This window comes from Nipponia nippon, unplaced genomic scaffold (assembly GCF_047370975.1).
Source record: "Nipponia nippon isolate SJK-2023a ecotype South Korea unplaced genomic scaffold, ASM4737097v1 scaffold_4, whole genome shotgun sequence".
Lineage (NCBI taxonomy): Eukaryota > Metazoa > Chordata > Aves > Pelecaniformes > Threskiornithidae > Nipponia > Nipponia nippon.
In genome coordinates this window covers 65462558-65479240 of record NW_028262358.1, presented here as the reverse complement: position 1 = coordinate 65479240, position 16683 = coordinate 65462558, and the positions used below count along the sequence as shown (strand labels likewise).

The window sequence follows — 16683 nt, the reverse complement described above, 5'->3', positions numbered from 1 at the left end:
TGTCAAACACTAGAACAGGTTGCCCAAACAAGTTGTGGAGTCTCCCTCCTCAGAAGTATTCAAACCTGACTGGACAAGGCTGCGTGACCCTGCATTGAGCAGAAGGGGTTGGACTGGGCGATCTCTGGCTGTCCCTTCCAACCTCAACAATTCTATAACTCCTGGCACAAATAAAATGACTAATCATGTTCTCCAAGGGAAGCAGGGAAACTAAAAAATGTAAAGTTAAGACAAGAATGCCTTTATGTTCACCTCTGACAGATGCCAAGTACTTCACAAAAATAAAACTAGAATCCCTACCTCAAACCTGCTAATAATGTAACCAAACTGAGACCAAGAGATACCAACTATCATCAGATGTGTTAGGAATAGGATGACAAAGACTATTTTGAACTCCAGCAAGAACACTGTTTGAAACATTACAATTGTTGGCCTGGTTTCCTACAGAAATGAGACCTGTGCAATCATACTGCCTGTTCATCTGTTTGTTATCCTTCTCTAGTAATGTTTAAGTTCAATGGTCAATTTTAACCAAATTTAGTAGTGGTCCAGAGGTCTCAATAATACTTAATTTTTACAGGACTCACAAAACCAGTTTGGCGGGAAAGAAATCCAAATTAGTGAAAAATGCCTAGTATGAACCTATAAGTAACGTATTCTGTTTGGCTTACTAGCTTTACATTCAACACTTGTCAGCCAAACAAAATACATACTTACCTAGTGATACCGGATGGTTCTGCATCAAGTATATTTAGGGGATAATGGAAGAAAACAAAGGAAAGAGGTACTGACAGTACAGAAACATTTATTAGTGACAGGAAGAAAGCTGACATTTTGTTATAAAGGAGAGCAAGACAATGTCACAGAAAACCATGCTTCATGAGTTCTTCCATTAGAACTTAGTTTTAAATATTTAAAGTCCTGATGCTTTCAGGTAAACCTGAAATGAATTCTGAGGAGGATTACAAGAAGGTCAACAACATATTTGTCACCACTAGCTAAGACAGGCTAGTATTTCAGTATTCTCATATTACTGCTTCCAACTATTACTGAATATTGTACAGTGGAGCATCAGAGCACGAAGGGAGGAAAAAGGAGAAAGACCAGAAGTGGAGCAATATTTCAAATACACAAAAAACTGATTATCACCTAAAAATTTTACTGCTCATGGCCTGCTTTTACCACATTACTACTATATTCATTAAAAAGTTTTTGAAAGAAGTTAGCAGAGGCAAATCCAGAAATACAAGCCAATTTCATCTGATATTAAGTAGATGGGATCTCCAAATACAGTTTATTCAGCTTGCCAGACTCTCATCATGAGTTTTGCATTCTGGATTTCTTCCCTTCCCTCCCCTCCCCATCCATCACGATTGCACTCAGAATGCAAATTAATTTGTGCCTTTAACCCAAAGAATCGGCACTCAGAAACACGTGAAGAGTTAGCTGATCATAAAAGCACAAAGAAGGAAAGCTCTGCTTGCTGCAGGTATTTGAACTGATAACGCAGACAGGATGATGTAGATAAAAAAATCTGTCTCCTGAATAGCTAGTTTGATAATTTTGGTCAAATATTCATTATAGTTTTGCAAGTACTCAAACTGAGTTAGTTCACGCTGATTATCAGTGTACCTCAACTCTTGCAGCTGACAAACCTGAGAAAACAAAACTTTAGACAGTCATCCTGGAATTTTGGCAGCAGCCAGTTCCTCAGATTATAAATAACTCATGGCATCATTTCTGTACCCCTGCCACAAGGGCACAGAATTTGTTGCAGTTTACTTTATTGGGCATGGTGACCTCTTAGACTGGAAGCAGAGAGCACAACCACTGTGTATGGAAACAAAAGTGTCATGTCCTGAATCAAAAGGTTACCTTTACCCTCAGCTGGGTAGTCCATCTACTTCCAATCTGAGCACTAATGGACAGTTTCAAAGCTGCAATGATAGATAGACACAGACACATCTTCACATATAGACAATATATAAAGCACTTCGGTCTCACCCAGGGAACTGACTATACCAACTTCCATATATTTTTCCTTTGAAGAACATACCAACTTCGGTAGGCTATGTTAGAGGTATCTATTATAAAATACATCAGAGAAGTTCATTTGCAGCCTGTGTAGAGCTTAAGCTGCTTAATTAAGTTTCTTGCCTTGGAAAAAGAAAAAACAGAAGTATAAATCAAGTTACAATACTCTTGAGACTCTATGGGGAAGAGAAAAAAAGTGAAGGGTCTTTGGCATCTTATTACAAGAACTCAGCAGATCTGATTTAGCACTCTCATAATGGCATCTCAACCTTTTCCAAAAGGTCGGGAGATACCTCATATTTAATAACACCCTAGTCTCCTAATGCTTATGTAAGCTACAGAATAACACAGATACAATAGTCATGAGACCACCAAAAATAAAATCTTTAGAAAACATTCAGAAATCTCTTAATGCATCCATCTTTACATTTTTGCGTAAAAAGAATAATTTTCACCACAGAAAATCTCTCCCCAAAAGGTATTTTCTGCCTGCCTATCAACTGCTATATTTCAACACCCTCTCTTGTGAGAACTGCTGGTAATGATTTTAGAAAGTCACTATAACTAACCATTTTGATGCAAGAACTTTTTAACTGAGAAATCACACTATTTAAAAATATGATATTACTGTAGGCAATGACAGTCTATCATAATCAGAAGAGATTAGTTCTGCTAATTAATACTCCTGTATTTCTTATACATTCTTTAAGTCAAACAGCAACAACAGTCAGCGAAGATGTTTTAGAAATATTTTAGCTTTATAGACTGAGTTGAATGTTTAAGTCAAAATTGCCTACAGAAGAGGAAATAAAACCATCCACAGGAAACAAGGCAGCATCTTACTGATCATACATTCCTATGTTGACTCAAATGTCTTGTGAACACAAAACCACAATAATGCAGAGTCATTGCATTACATCAGACTGCAAGTCTCTTCTCAATTCTTCTGCTTCATGCTATTCAAGAACTAGATGCTAGTCAGACCTTTGAATATTGCCATTTGCACTATGATGCTAGACAAACAGCCACAAAGCCCACTAGCTGTAAGAAGAAAAAGACTAGCAGCATTTACCCATGAGGTAGAATAAGTACAGCTTATCCTAACAGGGTACAAAAGGCTGCAAAACAAGACATAGGTGACTTCTGAACAAAAAAAAAAAAAACCCAAACAACACACAACAAAAAACCAAAAAAATCATGCGACTTTCGACTCCTCCTTTTATCTTACTTCTCACCCCAAAAGAAAGTTATGCCCTCTTTAGCACAGGAACCAAAAAAGAAAAGCTAGTGCAAGTCAAAGCCCAGGAGCTTGTACCTATGCTCTCCACATGCATTAGTGATTTTTCTCTTGCTATCCCTTCTCCCTGTGCAGCAGCAAGCTAGGAATTTCAAGAAGAGTTTGATTTTTCTGCTCAGTTCCTCAAAACTTCTACACTAAAATTTGCAAGTGTGCTTTGAAGAATAGCAGCAAGACAACAAAGCATACAAATCATTCAAAAAAGTAACTACAACCAAATCAGTGGATCAAACTGGAAAACTAAATATAGTACACATTCTCTCTTGGCTGAAAAGCACTGAATTGCTAGCAAAAATCTTGCAGAATATTTTAGTCCTTTGCAGAATTACCAGCCTTTCAGGTTATCAGCCTCAAAGACTATTTTGTCATGTGAATGACTGCATACTCTTGAAAAGTAAGTGTAGCCTGTGGCAGTGCTTTTCAAGCATACAGACAGGTCAGTAAACTGAAAGGTTTTTCACGCAAAGGAAGATATATCTGAAAAGATAACAAGGCATCTCCCTTAATCTAGCAGGGTGAAAGGAGCAACAACTGTTTTCAAAATAAAAGGTTAGAAGCACTGTGTGGGAGCATATTCAGCTTAGTTTGATTTTGCAGAAGAGTCTTTATATTGTAATCGTGCTGATGTAAGGTCTATATTAGATTATCTCATTTGCAGCAATAGTTATGTTGACTTTTTTTAAACAAAAAATTCTGAGGTGGCTGCTTCAGTTTCAGCTAAAGCCCTGAATGTGATCACCTTCATATAAAGCAACAAGAAGCCTTCCATAGTCAAGCAGCGTAGCATTTAGAAACCCCAGCTGTGGATCGGGTAACACTGTACTGCTCACAGCAGAGACAAGAAGTTTTGCCTATCTTTGCAGGGCATCACTATCAGACCACTCTCAACTCATTGCAAATGTTTCATTAGCGATGACTAGCAAAGCAAAAGCCACCTTCAATTCTTCAGTAGTATGGGACTTTGTAAACAACAGTAGCGTTTACTTTAGAGCTAATTCAAGGGAAGACCAAAAAAGACAAGAGAACAGAAGAAAATGAAGTGGAGAGGAGAGGTTACAGAGGGCTTGCTTGGAAGTGAAAGGATGAAGGGGAGAGGAAATATGGGGAACCAGGCCTTTAGAGGATAAACTGAAATGAAGGGGAGGGAAAAGAAATCATACTCCAAACAGTACATTTACTGCTGAAAACGGAAGCCCAACTTCAGTTGCTTAATGTAACCTCCATACAGACTACAGGTACTCAACCTCCTACTTTAAAGGCATCTCTGTAAATATATTCTTGTTTTAAAGGTCCCATGATAGGAGTAATAGTTCAAAAGTACTGTCCTTGAATGATCTACAGACACAGAATTGCCCACTGATATCACTACTTTAATAAGCTCAAATTTAGTATTGAAGAAAAAAACTACAGTCTGGTTAATGGCCAAATTTGCTGTTCAAATGTTTGCACATACAAGAGACATGATCAAAGGTACAAAAGTCACACTCTACTCTCTAAGCTCACCAAACCAAAGAAATAATGAATCATAGTCAGAAATGTCTCAAGTATCTCCAGCTTCAATTCACTCCCACACAGTGGTACATTCTCCCTCCATGCCATCATAGTTTACATACCCGTTCAGCCTAATAATGCTCTGCAAAAATACATTTCAAGAAAACAAATTCCTGTAATTTTACTTTATGTTACTGAAAAGTACATGTAATTATCATTTTAAGCTTGCAAAAAATCTAATGGCAAAACATGGTTTGTCTTCTATAAAAAAAAAGGTAACTGCTAATACCCTAGCAATAGCAAACAAACAATTAGAAAAATGGTACAGGTGGAATTCCCATTATAGCAGAATCTTGCTGTTGTAATAAGAATATTTAATACTCATGAAGCTTTGTTTTGACAGATGTCAAAGTTGCTATTTTATGATTGTTTCTCTTTCATTTTATAAAATTATATACTGCAAAACTTTCCAACTTTGTTTCTGTATAGAAATCAAACTAACGTTCTGTCATGTGAGGAAAGTTACTCAAGCCTCTACAACACCAACAAACTTCAGTAAGCAAATTTCCACACAATTATTCAAGTACCAGCTACATTCTTGAACTATCAGAGAATAATACTAAACCTGAATGCAGCGGGGGGGGGGGGGGGGTGTGCGGGGAAGAGACTTAACTGCACAAAATCAGACATTTTTGCATCTGTGTAACAAAATTAGACTTAATCCGAGTCTCATTTATCATGAAACACCGTTGCTTTGCATACGTATATAGGAACCCTCTTCCTCAAATCAGGATGAGATACTTTCAAGAATGAAAGTGTCATCTGACAGCTGACCAATGCCATCACAACACAGCCCTGTCCCGCAGACTCCCCCCATGCACATACAACAGCAATAGACTTGGAGGTAAATGACTGGCTCCAACACATTGCCGGGAGGCAGAACCTGAAGGTAGTCAGAAGCTGCTCTTCTCTTAAAGAAATGAAGACTCCATACCCACAAAAAAAAACAAAAGCCAAAAAACTTTGTTTCCTTAAAAAAGAGGGATCCAGAAAAATCCCATGACATCAATGTATTTTATGATACTGTCTTGCATCAGCTCCTGATGCTTAAAACCTAAAGCACTTTCCCTATTACAAGAAGTAGGATTAACTTCTTCATATAACATGTAGTACAAATTCTAACACACAAAATCCAAGTACTTCAGTTCTGCTTTGATTTTTATCACTGCTGAAAATACAGCAATTTCAGCTCTGAAGTGGTAGCTGATCAAAAGCACAATCCAATATCAGAGGAGTATGGTCAGAGCAAAGAATTGACCTCCAACATGAACATGTGAAGTAAAAAGAAACAAAAAAAACCAAAAAAACCCCACTTTATAAAGTCTCCTGTATCTTTTATAAGAAGTTTTTATCAACACCATTTTCATATCAACCAATCTACCTTTAAAGTTTTTAAATAAAAGTATTAACCATCTCTCCTAATGATGACCCACAAAATAGACAATAAAAAAGACTTACAATACCTTAATCAATTTTTTTTTTTTGTTCCTGTTCACTCTGAAGTGCAGGAAGGTTGTTTGCCTACACCTAAATGACAATTTTTTCCTCTACAATTTTTCTGAATAAACCAACAACTTCCTGACACTTACAGCAAAATTTAAAAGCATTCCTCAAGAACAGTATCTCTTAGAAACCTATAACCATCACTTAACTCTACTGTGCGAACCTATCCATAGCCCTGGATGCTTAAAAAAACAAACACACACACACAAAGTAATATTGAATAGGATCTCTGAGAACATGAACTTTATTTTCCTTTACTTTGAGTTGCTATCATGACTACGTGATCAGTTTACCGTGACACGCCTATGGACATACTGCCCGAGCTATATGAAACAACGCTTCAGTCAGGAAAAAAATAAAACACCCCACCAAAAACCAAAAAAGAATCAGCCAGAGGAAAACCGCATTCTTCCAGAAGAAATGTCTATGCTTTTACCTTCTTTACATAACCAAAGGTCTGAAAATATTCACAGAATATAAAACTATTTGTTGTGTCTTGTGCACTTAATTTAAGTGCTGATATATTGATCCTTCTAGCCAGCATCATATACTGTTGTTAACCTTGAACAATACAACACAAAAACCTGTTTAGAATTTGAAAACTAACATTTGCAGAAGAGTCTGATGTAACTACTTAAATGGAGCCTCTTAAAACATTTAACCAAAAAAAGTCAAAGAAAAACTGACTTGTTTTTAAGATCAGTAAAACAAGAACACCCTTGTGAGCTTTTGAACAGAAAGGATCCACAGATTTTTAGTGAGTATCCTCTGCAAGCAAGCAAAGATCATTCAGCAGTAAAAGAAAGCAGCAGGTTGATTTTAACTTCAATAAGCTTGACATCTAAACCGCAACATACTACCTTTTTTGCTTCTTTTTTAAAAAAAAAGGAAAAAAAAACCCACCAAAAAAACACAAAACCAACTCACCAGGCAAATTAATCTTCCCACATCATTCAACAGTTTATGGATACAAGATGTTTCAAGTCAGAAAATTAGGGCTCATGACAGTGACTAAACAGTTCAGACAATAAAAGCTGTTTTCATGTGGTCCCATTCCAAAGTTTGAATGCTGCTATGTATGGTGTACATCTTGCCCTTTATCTAAGGCATATGAAATACTCTAAAAGAGCACCAACAGCTGGGGATTTTATGGTAAACCAACCATCTTCATAGTAGCTGTTGCCTTGGAATGCAAGTTAAGAGAATGAAAGAAAACAAACCTAAAAATCAGGGAAAACTGAAAAAAGGTCTGAAAAATGCAAAGAAGTTGCATTTTTATAAAAGCAAAAAACAGCTGAAGCAAAACTGCTCCCAGCATATCAGGAGCTTATTTTGTGTTTTTCACATTGGCTTTTAAAAATCCATTTTCAGGCAGTAAATGAAACACTTTTCATTCTTTGCCCAGTACTTCAAGTCTCATGATTCCTCAAGACAAAGAGTTAAGTCACTTAGAGTTTAGAATAAGTTAGCACAGTAAAATATACTTCAGCTAATGTACGTGTATTTTTTATAAAGCTTCATTATGCTTTCTGAAATACAAGAAACAGAAGTCCATAATACATACGGCGACAAGAAGTACTGCAGCTTCTAGCATCATCCTTTCATATCAGAGCTAAAATTGAACAAACTTCATCCAGAAGGATCTGTCTCGCATTTAATACCTGGTCTCTAGTTAAGACAGCAAATATTCTGTCAGGATTATTGAGCTTATCTAAGGATGAAAGTAAAATGTAGAGTTATGTATCTTTTACTAAATTTGCCAGAACAAGTGTGCATGGGTGTGTATGGGGAGGCAGTGGTAAAGAAGTTTGTCTTCACCCCTTCAGGTCTTCAAAAAGCAGGAATATCCAGTTAAATTTGTTATATATGGTTTCTTTAAAACTTGATTATTTGAATATATTGTGCAGGCACTCTCCCCAGGTCAGAATGCTGTTGTTCACTACTGTGGTCTGTAGCAAGATTTCATTTTGTGTTTGGATGAGGTTTTTAAACATAGATATCTCTGGCAACGTAAGTCATTTTACAGAGCATTTCTTATGGAGAAGGCACCTTTTCTCCAAACATTTTCTCACCTACAACACAGGATTGAAGTATTCCCAAATTCACTTATATATAGTTTCATTTCTGCTACAGTACAAGAACAATGTGCTAGTGACAGTGTAAACTTTTTTCCAGAATACCTCAAGTATTCGGTCTCTACTGTAAGTCATTATTCTATTCAGCAGTTATCACATGGAGCATCCTTACTTTCTGAAATGACACCAGGATCAAATTCAACTGTGACAAAAAAAAAAAAAAGTAATGTTTTAATATGCTGTATGTTTTACCTTTTCTACTGAATAGAACTAAGAGAGAAAGACTGAGAATATGGATTTCAGTCTTTAGAAGTGTGTCTACCCATCTGAATGAAAATATTTCAATGTATTTGAAAAAAATTACAATGGTCTCATGTTGTAAGCAAATATCATACTCAAGGTGGGGGCAGGGAGGAAAAATAAAGCACTCTAAGTGCACAAATCTTATTAAACATTAATTGCTTTCTATAAGACACATCCTCAAGCACACAGAGTACAGAAAGCACACTGTGAAATTGAGCCCAAACATTCAACACCTCAAGTTAATTAACATGAGATAATTAGAGGTCCAAAACAGGTTAAATACTGAAATCACTTGCAACTGGGATTTGTAAAGAAGGAGTGGTAGCATTGATATGTAGCAATCCCAGGCTTGATCTGAGCGGCTGCCTCTGACTGTTATGTAGCTAACCTCTTGTCAAAGACTACTGCAGTACAAAAGTGTTGACTATAGAGGGGACAAAGCAGCCTTAAGACCAAACATGGACTTAAGAATGAAGTCTATGCTATGACATTCTTTGGGTTTTGGCTGTGGGTTCCCACCCCTTTTCCTCCAGACATTGGATTTGCTTCAGATTCATGGTCCAATAATGTGATATCCTACCAGGAAAAGTATCCAAAAAGCCATGCAAGAAAAAGGATCCAGTCCTTTAAGAGACGATCAATGATATACAGGTTTACTATTTTGCCACATTTCTTTAATTGATTGATGATGGAACAACAGCAGTTACAGTATTATTTAAGTACGGCACTTAAGTACAACTTCAAAAGGAGGAAGCCAAACAGGATAAAAGAGCTTCTTTCAGCTGAGGAAAGAGCAAATAGTTTATTTACAAATAGTGTCTACAAGTACAAAACACTGTATTTGGAAATTGAACAAGAGCTTTCAGATCCAAAATTGAAATGTTCAAACTCAAAGGAGTTTGCAGGACATACGCAGTATATTCGAAAATATTTTATTAATGAATCCTTGCTTTTGTGAGTAACTGGAAGTAATAAAAATGTTTCAACAAATGTGAAACCCAAGTGCATATTTTTAGCATCAGATTTTAATTTTGGTTTGATTTTCAGAAGAAGTAGGATACATGCTGAGTCAATCAGATTTTAAAGGACTGCCTATTACCAATTCAAAAGCTTGCAATAAGAATATATATTTTAAATCCCATATACAGGATAACTGAGTATTTCAAATTAGAAAAAGCTGTTCTAATTTTCCATTGTGGTCAGAGATCACATCATGCATTTTAAATACGTACTGAAGAATGTTATTAAAAATACAAAAACTATGTTCTTAAAACGTTGTAGTCAAATTCTTATCCAGGCCACTAAAAAGAATACCACAGTTGTAGTCTATACTTCTCAAGCCACAGTAATGGGATAGCAGTAATTTACAGTAAAATCTGGTGTTACATTTAGCTGTACAACACTACTAATTACAGAGTCATTTCAACAACAAATATTTGGTTAAACTCTGCTTTGTCATCAGTGCAAGCAATTTAAGATAAAACTGATCTTTCAGAGAGTCCACACTTCTTTTTTAGAGTCTATTTTTATTTTCTGGTAACTGAACATCTTTTCCTACAGAACATGTCTCCAGAACTAGTGCTTTCCAAACAGAAAACCGCATAGACAATGTTAGAAGCATAAGGGAAGATTCAAACCTAGAGCATCGATGCAATCCATAGTTCCCTTTAAACTGTCCTTAGGTAACCCTATTTTACTATTCAAGGCCAAAGTCTTCTAACAATGACCTTACAGAGCACACAGGCTGCTCTTCACTTACTAACAGCAAGGTAAATTAAAAGACAGGCCATATCACACCCTTCAGAAAAAATCCAGGGAGGAGAAACCAAGGCACAGACATATATGACCACCATGGTAGATACAATATCACGTAAAACACTCAGTTAACTCCCTAGACACTGACAAAGAAGCCTCCAGTTTTAAAGAGAGGATCCTCCTGCAATGCTTCTTCACAACAAGGTCTCTGAAGGACTAAGCTACTATTGATAAAAACACTACATAGATGAATGGCAGTAGTACCCTATCTCCACTAGGAAAAAACCCAAACAAACAGAAATACCACAACAAAACACTACTACCTGCTTCTGAGAATATTCAGAGCCAGCCAATCAGTATTTATACAAGAGGCCAACTTAACAGAAGTCAGGCCTTCAAAGCATCTTATACTTGAGTCCAGTCACAAAACAACATGCCACCATCAAAGGAAGTTGTGATATGCAGAGCAGAGGGTAGGCATCTGAAATTCTCCTTTATGAGACCTCATAAACATCATCTATAATTGAGCCCTCTAGTCTCCTAAGAATGAGAAAAGATCCAGCCCCATCTTTCCTCCAGAACTAGAAAAAAACCCAGGGTACAGAAGCGTAGAAGGCAAGAAGGTGAAGAGAATTATTTGAGAAGGGAAACAGGATTTGAGTTTTGTTGGGGTTTGAAGTTTTAAATACTGAGTCCATAGATTTCTTCTGATTTTTTCCTACTTTCAGGGTAGTATGTCAGAAGTAAGGAACTACATAAAGAATATAAAATGGAGAAACCAAGCCATGAGCTGTAGACTGAAATTAGAGAATGCTATTCAGCATTATTGTCAGCAATGCCTATACAGCTTGCTGAGCAGGTGGCAGCACTTCAGTGTTGCTGTAACGCAGTGTTTGCATACTGCCACTGAAACATCAGACACTACTGCAACAGAAACAAACTTTTTTCCCCCTAAGTCTGTTAAAATAAACAAGCATGTATTCTTGCTGAGCTGTCCCACTTGCATTACATGCAAATCTATAATCTCATACCATACACAGAACATACTTTTCTCATTTCACTAGACAAAGAGAATGGCTATTTTTTGATTACCCAATAGTAATTAATCAAGATTCTGTTCATAAGGCCTTCACTTAGTCTGTAAATCTTTACAAAGTACTCAAAGACAAGGTGAAGTCTATGGAGGAAATAAGTCACTAGTAAAATTACCTTCACAGAAAAGTTTATATCACAAGCTTTTTAATTAAGAATTTAACACTTGCAAAAAGACAAAATATTTAGAGTATCATTAATATGTTCTTTCCTGTATAATATTACAAAACTGACAACTTAAACCATGTAAATTTATCACATGAACAGCAAAAATATTTGAGAAGTCGAAACAGAACACAGAACTTCACCTATTTAGTAAATTCCTACAGTGAATCTTCTGATATTAAAAAAAAAAAAAAAAAAAAAAAAAATCACAAGTTACCTCTAACTCCACCACGAGTCTTGAAGATTAGTAGAATGCAATCAACTATGACAACTGGATAACAGCACAATATCTTCTTTACCTACAAGAGAGTTAAATTTGGAGTCAAGTTACACCAAAAATTATCCTGCCAGCTGAGTGAATTTGAAAACCAGATAAGTGAAATCGAACTGTGCTTAAATGAGAAATATATTTTTTACATGTGAACACCCTTCCAAACAGGAAGAGAAAAATACACAATCATTTAACTTGCACTTTGATTTTTCTCTCTTTAAAAAAAAAAAAAAATAGGCGTGTGGCAGCTTATTATAAGTCTAAAGCTCTTAAAGTCAAAAGAAGCCTTTTCTTTCAATTTAGAAGGCCAGAAATAACCCCTTATGATGCAGTTTGACTTCTCGTATAACCCAGGCTACAACACAATCACATGTTCCCACATCCCCTTTTCTTGCTCCTGTCCCCTTTCTTATGTCCAGCCATTGGGTGAGTATACAGTGAACAGTTTTCCAACACTGCTTTTCTTGGGTTAATTTTGCTTGCAATAAGGAAGAAAGCCCACCTTCCCTCTTCTCGCTCCCCCCCAACTTAAGATCAGTTCCAGAATGAAACTGCCATTTGAATTAGTACATCTTTGTCAGGAAACTATTACATCTTGCTTTAAAAAATACCTAGTGGCAAATACACTACTACAACCTTTGGTAAAATCATTTTTACCCTATTTCAATTTACACATGGCAAACTAAAATGAAGAAAACTTATCCTCTTTCAATAATTAGAGTAATGCTGTATACTACAGACATACCTATTAAAAATGTAAGCCATTTAGATCTTTTTCCTGCCACCGAATCCTTTCATAGCCACTATTATCTGCTCTCATCCACATTACAGATACATCTATCGCCATTTTATTTTGTTCCCTCCCTTTTTAATCCTTAAATACATCAACCTTTTGTACTAAACATTCTTACCAGTTCTTGTAACTTCTTAAGTTCTTTCAGGTTATTACCATCAACTTTCTAAAGTTTACTGTCAAAAGTGAACACAGAATTCAAAAAGGAATCCCATAAGCACCAACTACAGAAAGATTTTATTACCTTGTCATATATTTTATATGTTGCTTATATACCTCGTTTGATTTTTTGAACAATGACTTACAGAGAACTTATGTTCAAATTATTATTAAATCACAACTCACAATACCTCCTTTAAGTGTCTGTACTTTGCAGAACACTTTCCCATTGACCCACGTTCCTCACCCTTAAATGTATGACTTGGGAGTCAGCCACATGAAAAATGCATATTTTGCCTATATTCACACTCATTAAATGACTCAGATCATATTGAATACAATACGTAATTCAATTATTCTTACCATCTCTAAATGAGAACTATTCAGTGTCGTTCAGAGAGCTGCCTTTGTTTGCTCCTACTTTTAAATTATGTCCAAAAGTGCTAATAAAATCAGAAACTTAGTATGAATTGACCGCAATTGACAGAGCCTTATCAAATTAGAAGTGGAACAAAAGGTATATTTCCAAAGGAATGAAGCCTGGAAGTCTATTCCACATGGCCCTGGCTGTTAAGAAGTTTGAACTTTCCCTCGTCTCCATTTTCAACATGTGCGCACACAGAATATGTACAGTCTTGTCTAGACCGTTCTAAATGACATTGTTACAATGCAAGCCCATCTGCTATGGGTACAAACTGTTGATATAAACTTTGAGATCCATAACCACTGACAATGCGGAAGGGAAGGTCATATTCTAAGCCCAAAGGGAATCAAACTCAGCAGAACGCTGTGATTTAAGCAAGAGAAAGCAGCTCAACTTCCCACCATAGAGGTTAACACCAGAGAAAACAGCATGGCAAGCAGAAATAGAAACTTGTTGGAAGAGAGGAGAGTAGCAGCTGAAGCAGAACACTTCTGCTGAATACCTTTTCAGGGCCGTTCCTGCGTAACCCAGGATGCCACGAAACAGGTTCTGAACCGGGTCTATAACCAGTTGGCTCTGTAGCTTAGGGACTGAATTTTTCTGCTATTTTAACCTTAAAAAAGACATGACAATGGATGCAGCCTTATTTTTTTAGATAGTTCCTGTTAAGAAAGTACCTTGCCATTTCAAACTCTGCAGGCCTGGAAATATGCAAGTTTATGAGAATTTGCTGAAGGCTAAGTTTTCCAGAGCTACATGCTTGTTGCATTTCACTAATACCCTGGAAGCACCCATGCTAGCAGACAGGAAAATGAAGCAGTAAAGCTAAGCAAAGCACTATAGGTCAATGCAAAAGCTACAAATTATATGGTTTTAATTAAAAATGGGTCTTAGACAGCTTTACAAGAAGAAAAAACATCCTAATTGAACTGTTTGCTAGTTGTTACTGCTATCAAAGCACCTCAACCTAAGTTTACTCCCTAGGTAGCTATTACTTGTTCCCTGGCAATGATTTATTTCAGAAGCTGTTTCTGGAAATCATAATCATTAAGATGACAAATCCTCAAACCAACTCCCTTTATGTCGATCAGCAGTCATTCATTCTGTAACCTCCTTTAAGTCCATTCTAGCCATACACATGCATGCACAACACTATTAACATCAAAAGGGATTAACTTCAACTCAGGGGGATCTTCACCTGTGGAAAAATGCTGCACTAAAATTGTTACCACAGTGTTAGTAGCTCTTTTGAGAGTATTCAAACTTCACAGTGCTGTAATCAAAGCCTTAGAAAAGAACAATAATAGGAAAAGAACTTTGGACTTAAATTTATAAATAACATCTCACTTTTTTTTTTTTTAAAAGACTTCAGTGCATAATGTTCACACAGAGGCCAGGTCATCACATCTTCAAAGGCAGACTATTTTTTTTTAAATAGCAGATAAAGAACATACAATAGGATTCTACACCGGTTTTTATTCTAATCCTGAAGAGAAAGGAAATTGGGAATGTACACACTTCCTCAACTTCATCCCCTACCTAATTATTGACAAACAGCTTCAGTGCTACTTAGCTCACTTTTCTGCAGTTGCTCACTTACAGCTGAAAGAAACAAACAGCCCAAGATGCAAACGGAGGAAGTTATCAGAATGAGGAGTGGTGCTTTAGGAGGGAAAAAAAAAAAAAAAATCACAGATCTCCTCTCCTGGCGCAGTATGCATACGACGGGTGCGGGAGAGTAACCGGCAGAAACCCGGACAGATTTTCAAGGAAAAAACCCCGCTCCTCCGTGCCTCGCAGCCTCCGGCCAGAAAGAGGGAGACCCAAAAGCGCAGCAGATGCGGGGACGGCCCAGCACCGGCCGGGGCGCCCTGAGGTGCCGTCCCGCGGCGGGGCGGGCTGGCGGCGGGCCGAGGCTGCGGGCAGTGCCGGCGGCGGCAGCCCCGCCAGGGGGGATCTGAAACGCGAGGGGCGGTGAGGCGCGGCTCCGCACGGCCGGCCTCGGAGCCCCGCGGAAGGGAGGAGGCCGCCCCCTCAGAGACCCCTGCCCGCCCGAGACGGGAAAAGGCCCCACCGCGCGGAGGGGCTGCGGCGGGTCCGCCGCCAGCAGCGGGGAGGGGGTCGCGGCGGCGGCGCTCCGGACACGCTTCCTCGGGGCCGCTGCCGCCCCCTGCCGTCCCCGCTCCTCCCACGGCCGGCCCCGGCTCTGACAGCCCCCGACCGCCCTCCCGCCCGCCCAGCGGCCGCCCGGGGCCGGGAGGGAGGGAGGGAGTGAGGGGGCAGCCCTGCCCGCAGGACGAGCGCCCGGCCCGGCCCCGCCCGCGGCGGACAGAGCGGAGCCGGGGAAAACCCCGACGGGTCCGCGGCACAGCGGCCCCTCGGCGCGCGTCCGCCCCCCAACCCCGCAGCGCGGACGCTGCCCGGCGTCCTCCGCCCCCCGCTCCCCACCGCCGGCGGGAGGCCCCGCTCCGGGCCACGCCGCCCCAGAGACCCCCGCTGCCCGCCGGTACCTGCCGCACAAACGGCCGCCGCTGCCGCTCACATACGAAATTGAAGTTCCCCAACGGCGGCCGTCAGCCCAGCCCGGCAGAAACCCCCGCCGGCCCCGCCCCCCGGCCAATCCGCGCCCCGCCCGCCCCCGCGCCCCGCCCCCGCGCCCCGCCCCCGCCTCCTCCTCAGCCGGGCCCCCGGCGCCGGCCCGCCGCCTGCCCGCTCCGCCCCCGCCCCGCCGCCGTTGGCTGGGGCGGCCGTCAATCGGCAGCGCGGGAGCATCGCCCCGCCCCCCTGCCCGGGCCACCTCCCACGGCCACTGCCCGTCAGGGGCGCGGAGGGTCCGGCCCGGCCGGCGGCCGCCGCACCCGCACCGGTGGGATGGCGGCCCGGCAGCGCCGCTGGCCAGCCAGGGCCCCGGCCGAGCGGCGCAGTGTGCCGCAGGGGCCGCCTCGCCCCTCCCCGGCTCGCCGCTGTCCCCGCAGCGCCTGTCGCAGCGGCGTCCCCGCGCAGACGCGTATTCCGCCGGTGTGAGGCGGAACGAGCTCTTGCCGGGCTGGGAAAGGGGCCCGCGGCACGGCGGGCTGTGCGGGCGGGGAGCGCGGCGGCGGCTGGAGGGGGGCGGTTACCCCCTCAGCCCGGCTCTCCTCACGCCCCGCCTGGCCCCTGCCTGCAGCCGGGCCCCCGCGCGGGCAGGACCCGGGCGCGCCGGAGGGAGCAACGTGCGGGCCCCGGGGTGGGCGGGCGGGCGGGGGCACCCTCCCGTGCGGG

General features: G+C 40.5%; 1 protein-coding gene across 10 annotated transcripts in view; it reads right to left on the bottom strand.

Annotated features, from left to right (window-relative positions):
- Positions 1 to 16019, bottom strand: part of EPB41L2 (erythrocyte membrane protein band 4.1 like 2) — a 123598-nt gene extending 107579 nt beyond the window's left edge. For all 10 annotated transcript variants that reach the window (XM_087773309.1, XM_087773307.1, XM_087773315.1 and 7 more), the window contains exons 1-2: positions 15933 to 16019; positions 11993 to 12074 (exon numbers count right to left, since the gene is read on the bottom strand). The gene's annotated coding sequence lies outside the window, so the exon portion shown is untranslated. The remainder of the gene's footprint in view (positions 1 to 11992; positions 12075 to 15932) is intronic.
- Between the last annotated feature and the right edge of the window lie 664 nt (positions 16020 to 16683).